Source organism: Telopea speciosissima, chromosome 7 (genome assembly GCF_018873765.1).
Source record: "Telopea speciosissima isolate NSW1024214 ecotype Mountain lineage chromosome 7, Tspe_v1, whole genome shotgun sequence".
NCBI classification, from domain to species: domain Eukaryota; kingdom Viridiplantae; phylum Streptophyta; class Magnoliopsida; order Proteales; family Proteaceae; genus Telopea; species Telopea speciosissima.
The window spans coordinates 47,446,773-47,454,931 of NC_057922.1; positions in this window are offsets into that span (position 1 = coordinate 47,446,773).

Consider the following 8,159-nt stretch of genomic DNA (forward strand, 5'->3'; position numbering starts at 1 on the left):
CGGCTTACTTGTCAAACGGTCTTAGCTGTGGAGACCTACACCCAAACCGTCCTACTGTTGGTGGACCGAGCATGAGTGCCTTCTGTTTGGCTGCCCCTGCTGGTGGCGTCTTCGGGCTGCCCTCTTCCTTTGCTGTCTCCTTTTCTGGGTTCGAGTCATGTGACTCCCCCCTGCGTCAGCTGGAAACTTCGGATGTCTAGCAGTCCTCCACCCTTCACCTTCGACCTTGGGTAGGACCATTCTAGGCCTGTGTTCCTCCATACTAGACATGCTGCCCCTTATAGGGCTAGCCTTTTCGTGGCATTTATCATTCTGCTCATACGTCAGGCGTCTTCGTACTAACACTCTCCCGAGCTGGTCCTTGGCTGACGGCCTGGAATGGTTACCCATCTGCTAAGGCGCTTGCACTCTTTGCTGCTCTGGAGACAACCTGTACTGAACTTTTACTTCCGAAGATGGCCGATAGTCCTATCAGTGCGTGGCCTCTCCCATTGGTGATCGTGGCGCCCCTAGTGGCCTCCCGGCTGGTTGGCTGCATCTGGGGCAAATGTCATGGTGGCGCCTTGGTGCTTCATTCAGTTTAGGTGTAGCTCCCCCTTGTTCCCACCAACCTCTCAGCCCCCTATGTGAGTCGAATTCGTAGCTAGGCTTAGTGTGATGGCGGTTTCCCCTTTTGCATTGCCCTCAGATCCTCTCGGTTTCTCAGACCGTGCTGGACCGTTACTGGACTGCCCCATTACCGGTGCCTTGGGACGTTCTAGAGGCACGAATGGCGTTGCCCCCACTCTCGTGCTATGCCTACTCCCATTGTTACTATTCACTTACCTGCGATAAGGTGGAGCCAGTGGGTTCAGCTACGATTCTGAGGGCCATGTGGGCGAGCTTGGCCCAACTGGACTGGCCTCTGGTCTGCTGTTAAGGATTGGCGGCATATCTCTTCTTGGCCCCGCCATCTTGGAAAGATCGACATTGACCATGTTGACTAGGAATGGGTCTCCGTCCACCACCATGACTCCTTTTTCCTTCGCAAGAAACTGCAAACTCCTAGCCGTGATAGCTTTCTGCAAGGCATTGCGTAAAACCACACAATTAGTTGTAGTATGGGTACGAGTGTTATGCCACTTACAGTATTTTTAGTCCTTCAGTTCATAACTGGGGGGTATCTGGTGGCCCGGAGGTAGCTTGATCTGCTTGTCCCTGAGCAACTGGTCAAAGATCAGCTCGGCCTTGGAAATGCCAAAGGAGTAATTCACCTTTGAGTCGAAGATCCTTGGTGGTGCGGCCTTAGCATCGGCCTGCTTAGCTTGGTCATTGGGTCTTGCCAAGGCCTTGCATATATACGGTTTTCCCTCCTAGATCTTTGCTGCGTCGATCTCGAATTCTACGTAGTCCACTTGTTTTTGGTCCCCAACACCCAATAATGGGAAAGTTCGATGAGCGGAATCTTTATAATATGTCCTGATTGAGGCCGCCTGATGTTGGCCTTCCTCTTTCAGCAACTGCTCATAAGGCGCAGCCTGGAGCACTAACTGTCCCAAGTCAGGGAAATACTGACCAGCGAAACATTTTTGGAGCTCAAAGCTGAGCCCTCCCAAAGCCATTTTTGCATATTCGGCCTCAGGCAGAGGAGTGGGGCATTTGTACTTGGCCGTCTTGAAGCGGGTGACAAACCCTTCCACGATTTCTCCTGGCTCCTGGGCCATTTTGGCCAAGTCTGCTATTGTGACCTCAGGTTCGGTCCGATAGAACTGGGTGTGAAATAATTCCTCCATCTCTTGCCAGTTTTGGACCAAATTGGCAGGTAGGTTAAAGTAGGCCTGTAAACGGATCGGATTCGGATCGGATACGGATCGAATGTAATCGGATTCGGATATTTCCTAGTCGAATATGGATACTTCTAAACGGATTCGGATGGATTCGGATGTGGATCGAATTTGAATTTTTGACCATCCGTTTACACCTCTGCCTTGTGTAACCCGAACCTTCCTCCCTCTAGTGGATACAATTCACTCTCAATCCATAGTTGTACGTCATGATTCTCTTTTCCTCATATTCTAGAACCTGTTGAATCTTCAAAAACCCTCAAGATTGTTATTTAATTAATTTTTTATAATTAAGTATTCGGATTCGGATTTTTATCGGATTATTCAGATTTTTTTCCGGATATCTCTAATCGAATACGGATGCCTTTAAACGCATACGGATGCAGATCGAATTCGAATATTTGGTTATCCATTTACAGCCCTAGGTTAAAGTACCATGTAAAGGCCGCACTTGTGAGGGAATTGGGGAACAGCCGCAGCTTCGCTGCTTCAATCCCCCCCAGGTTGCCACACTGCACCTTGAAATGGGCTATGTGCTCAATGGTGGAGACCTTATCCTCTCCAGAGAACTTGGTAAATTCAGGAATCTTGGGATTTCTACCAAGGTCTACTAAATCAAAGAACTTTGGGTATGGCTTCTGATAAATGGGATGTGGTGTCGTCCTGTAAAAGGGGTTGATACTCTCTTGAATAATTCTAGTTAGCTCCCCCCGGTCAATCATCATGGGTAGCCCTTGGGCACCCGGGGGTCCGGCCACATCGGGTGGCCATGGATTTTCGTGATAAGTCTGCCCAAGGTAGGGATTCGCAGATACTCCGATCTCTGGTCGAACCCACGGAAACCCTCTCTGGCATTCAAGCGTGTAGGCTGTGGCCCTGCTGCCCCAGGGACTGAACCTCCGTGCCCTGGATGTGGATACCCCCTATAGGGATCGCATTTTCCCCAGAGGCCGCGACGTGATGGAGCCTTGGGCCTAGCCTGATGCTGCTTCCTTGGGCGACACCCCCGATGGGTGGCCACTGTCCACCTGCTAGGGTGGGGGCAACTGGCATGTTGGCAATGCCGCTTGCCTGGGGGTTCCCAACCGGATTGGCAGCGCTAGGCTGGGCAGCCGGATACGAAGGATTGGCAGAGGTCATGACTGGGAGTCCGATTCGAGGTCGGTCTCCCATGACGGGGTTTTGGCTCGAGCTTTCGCCATACGCGTTTTAAGCCGACTGACACCCCGGCCTATCTCGAGCCCTCTCCCTTTGGCCAACAGGAGGCTGGGGTCAGGCTGTGCTACCACAGTATGTAGCCTTGCCCCTGGCGTTACTTGCTGCCGAAGGGTGACTAAGGTCTCGCGGAACTCATTACACTGGCTCTGCTGGCTAGCCACAGACTTATCTACCGCGGCCATCATGTGCCGTATGTCATCAGAGATTGGTCTGAAAACATCCACTAATTGTTGTATGTTGTTAGCTAAGGGGTCCACCGCGTCGCGGACCACAACGGCCAGCTGTTGTGCGGAGTCATGGCTAGCATTACTACCGTGTGACCCACACGGGTCGTCCTCGGCCTGATCGACGAACTTAGCCGCTGTAGGGTTTTCCATCCCTTCGTCGATCACTATTTCTCTATGAGGTCGTTCGGGGCCTCTTTTTTGTCTGACCATATCAATGGTTGGCTTATGAGGGTCCCACCGGGCGTGGCAAAATGTGTTGGTGAAAAATCCAACACCCACATATAGGGGCACAGCGCACGTGGTGGAAGGAGCACGGGCATGCCAGGACCTTTGACGCAGGCCCTAACGGAACTAGAAACGTCTTGTCTTAGCTTCCGACCAGGACGAAACTGTCCATTCTAACTTCAGACTGAGACGTAACGACCTGTTTTGATTGACGGAACGGCTTATTCTAACTTCCAGCCAGGTCGAAACAAAATGGCCTGTCCTGATTGGCGAAAATGGACTGTTCTAAGAGGTCGAAAATGGCCTGTTCTGACTTCTAACCAGGACGAAAAGGGGATCCTTCCGTGCCTGAGTAGCTCTAACGTCTTTTGAGTAAAAGCAAATCGCGATGGACAAAGCAAAGAAGAAGATTGAAAATCAAGTTGTTGCTTGACAATTACATAGCCATTGAAGACACTTACACTTGCCATCTACAGACTATTGAACATGTACAACTTGGTGTTAAACTATGCTAACCACACCAAATCTCTTGTTACCAGTAGCGTATCCGTTGAAGTTCCCACATCTTGCTTAGCGATGATCTGTCGAAGCTTGCAAACTTGATTCTGATGATGGTTGTCTTCTAAAACACGGGCCAAAAGACATGGTTGCTGGAGTTACTCTCCAAGCAAAGCCTACATGAATGCCCCTTGAAACACAAGCCAATGAGGCATTGGTGGCTGGAACCCAACTCCAGCAAAAATTACAAAAAGGGATGAAAGATTACATCCTGAAAAAAAAAAGGAAAAGATAAGATAAAATAAAGATAAAGTGGTGAGTTGTGTTGTTGATCCGTTGAGTGATGTCCCCCTCTTTTGCTTGGCTTTGTCTTTTATAGAAGATAGACTTGGTAACGCCCATAACCAACCATTCCACTTGCTTCCTTGATTGGGGCCACTTTCACTCCAAAAATACTTATCTCTTGTGCCATGTGGCCATGTGGGGTTTGTAACCTCCCACCATCTATGGCCATGGCGGGTCCCACCTTTCCACTTGGTTAAATCAAATTTTAAAATGATAACTCCTTGGCAACGTGCAACGCACGGCCCTATGGCACTCATAACTGAATCCCAATTTGTGAAATTTGAATACAAACAATGTCCCTCACAATCCCATTTGAATGAGGCCACATGAGTTCGAATGGGATTGTGGATGTGTAAATACCGTGGTCCTCAGGACGAGGGTTCCTCAGCCTTATGGCGACAAAGATTGGCTTCGATGAATAACGGCGTAGCATTCCGATATATCATCATGGGGATTGGGATCATGCTTTATAAAGAAATGGAGTCGCCACCTAGGATTAGGGCCTAGGACCCAATGGGTGTAGCCCCATCCGGGGTTAGCGGAAAGGGCTACATAATTCCATATGGTCTAGTTAGAGATTCAGGGTAAGTAGTCAGGTTACGAGGGTAGGAAGGTGTTAGGCACCCACCTCGCCCGGAAAAACCGGTCTTTCTACTAGATGCTGGTTTTTTGAATATTTTCCCTTGATAATATATCTTATACTAACATGTAAGGCTAAATTATGATACACTAATCTTGATAAAGGAAGAGAAAATCATTTATTATGTACACTAAACGAGTTGTTTTAATTGTCTACATTATGCCAAATATAATGAAAGGGAAAGAGACAGATACCTGTCTAGAAATGCAAGAAATAAATGAAAACACACCGAGGGCGAAATATGTGATGTCCCACGGCTCAGGTGGAGATGGATGATCGGCTTGTCTCTCTCTTGTTGGACAAAATGAGGCTATACAAGATGAGTTTTGTCACTCAGACTTGGGGCAGAGTAACGGCTATATAAGAGATTCTCGTTATCTGTATACAAACAGAATAATAGTTGTAAAGGGGGTTTTTCGTTATCTGTACACTGACGGGATAACAATACCCAAGAGCAGAATCACTCTATGCTTGGATGGGTAACCGAAGGATCTACCCACGTCGAAGAACTCCACTCACTCACTTACTCACGAGGAAAAGACGGAGGAAAAGAGGGCGAAAAGGGGGCAGAACAAGCCCTGGAGGGTCTCCTTACCCCAGAAAAGCTTGAGAAATGAGGGGGGGAGACCCTCCTATTTATAGGGAGGGGTCCCCTCTCTCTCCTGGCCAGATAAGTCCTCCACGGCGCCGTGGGTGACGTCAGCAGGCTGATGTCACACCCCCTCATGGCGCCGTGAAAATCCGGTACACATCCCCACGGTGCTGTGGGAATGCGCCCACGGTGCCGTGGGAAGGCGTCCATGGCGCCGTGGGAAGAGTCCACGGCACTGTGGGAGTGCAGTGCCATTTTTCCTTGTTTGTTGGGTTTTTGGCTCCCTTCTGACTCTTCAGGAAATTTTTTGTCGGAGCCCCCCTACACCCCCCGCAGGGGGGCTGCCTGCCCCCCTAGACCCCCACGGCCTGCTAACCGGCTAGCGGGACCGCCGTGGTGGGGGAGGGTGAGCAGTACCTCCTTCAGCATTTGATAAAAGGGTCTTATAAGTCATTTTAGGGATGTTAGGGTGATTTGGTTTAGATGTAGGGACAAGAGTCCTTCTTGAAAGAGATACCGATGTCTGTCCGTGTCCTGTTGTCATCATCGCCGGGGGGTGACAAAATTCAGTGTCTACAGGATGTATTTTTATCGTTCTCCAATTGGGGCTCTTGATCGAAATACGACGCCACTGTCAGGAATGGGATCCTTCATCGGCACTTCTTTTGCGTTGAACCATCACGATTTTGCTTTCTGGCGTCCTACCCGGCGTGCCAAAATGTGTTGGTGAAAAATCTAACACCCACACACATGGGCACAACGCACGGTTTGAAAATCGCGCGGGTGTGCCAGGACCTTTGCGCAGGTCCAAACGAGGTTGACAACAGCCTAATCTGACTTCTAACCAGGCTAGTAGGTTTCCCTCCTGCCTGAGTAGCTCCAAGGTCTTTTGAGTTAAACCAACCACATTCAGTCCCGTAATGCTACAGCTTGAAAAACAACTATGCTAAAAGTAGAAAAATGACAAGATAAAGATAGAAATCATGTTAACCAATCATACCGAATACAAGCATAGGCTTTGCGGGTGTAGCCTCACAGCTCTCAGCATATGGACGTACATCCCTTCTGTTCACAAGAAATATTAAACTAGTATAGAGAAAGAAAAGTAAATGACAAAGTAGAAATGACGAAATACGAGAAGTTTATCTGGTGTGTCTTCTGTGTCTTTTTCAGGTCTGTCGCCTTCTTTATAAAGGATAGGTACTGGCGGTTATTAGCCTGGTAACTGTTCCCTCCCGGGCTTTACTTTCAAGCCCATATCCTCCAAACTCCAACCGAGAGTCGCCACATGGACTGCCCCCTGCCTGTACCCTAACCACTATGGTACTGGCGAGTCCCACCAACAGCTCCATCGTCCTCATCCCTCACGGAACGCAGACCTGCGCCTGGTGACTTCTACTTCTTTGACACGTGGCCCAGCCTGTAACCGCCAAAGTGCAGTTGCGCTACTGGGCCTTCTTCGTTCGATGACGATAACCTGGTCCTGGTTCGTGCCTAGCCCACCCCTACTGGGACCAGGTGATTTGGGCCGCAAACACATACATGATAGAGTATGAAAACCAGTCCCTTATAATTTTTAGTTTTCTCAAGTTAGATTGTCTAACTTCAATATGAGACGAGATGCAAAAGTGAGTTGATTATTCACAAGAAGTGTTAAGATGTCATTTCAAACTTATGAGATTAAAATTGGGAGAAAGTTTTCCTCCATCGTTGGATGAATGAAAAGTACATCTGTCTAACTAGGGTCATAAGTACTCCACCTCGTACTATAAGAAGTTGATTATGCCCTTCCTACTGTTCCCAATCTTCATCCCAAGACACAGACACATTGGTGAAGCAATTCTTCCTGCGCAGTGGGTGAAAGGAAAGTTCTGTCTCCTTAAAATTGATTCTTGGAGTTGAGAAAAGATGATGGGATGACTTTGTGAGGATACTTACACGATGAGAGAAGAAACACCAACACCTAGATTAGGGATTCAAAACACGGAATCAGGATCCAAATTTGTCTCAAAATCAGTAGTATTTACCCTATTGGCATGCAACTACCGATTTTCTATTAAGTCCTGTTTGTTTGATTGTAAAATTTCTCATACAAATAACATTTTTCATGAAAATTTTCTTATTTTTTTCAATTCTTTTTTTGGACATCTTATGTTAAAATAAAAATGTAAATAATCCTATTTACAAGTAACTTTTCCTTTTCTGACCTTATATGTGAGAAATGTGAAACTTAAGTGCTTTTTGCCAAAAGTGGGGAGGGACTTTGAAGTTTGAAGTTTGAAGTTTGAAGTTTGAAGTTTGAAATTTGAAGTTTGAAGATTGAAGTGTGAAGCTTATCTTCTTTGTGCAAAAGGCAAAGTTTAGCTAAGGTTGGATAAAGATGTTTGAAAATAAATGAGTTTGAAGCCCAAAGTCTGAAAATAAATTTTTTGACTCCACAAGCTGGCGTATTTGGCGTTCAACCATCACCTTAAAAAAGATAAAGAAAAAGAAAAAACACTTTTGTTGTTGAGGGAGCAATGGAAACAATGTGTGTCTGTTAAAGTCATAGCATGGTCTCTAGGTATAAATTAAAGGTCTTCATTTGTTTG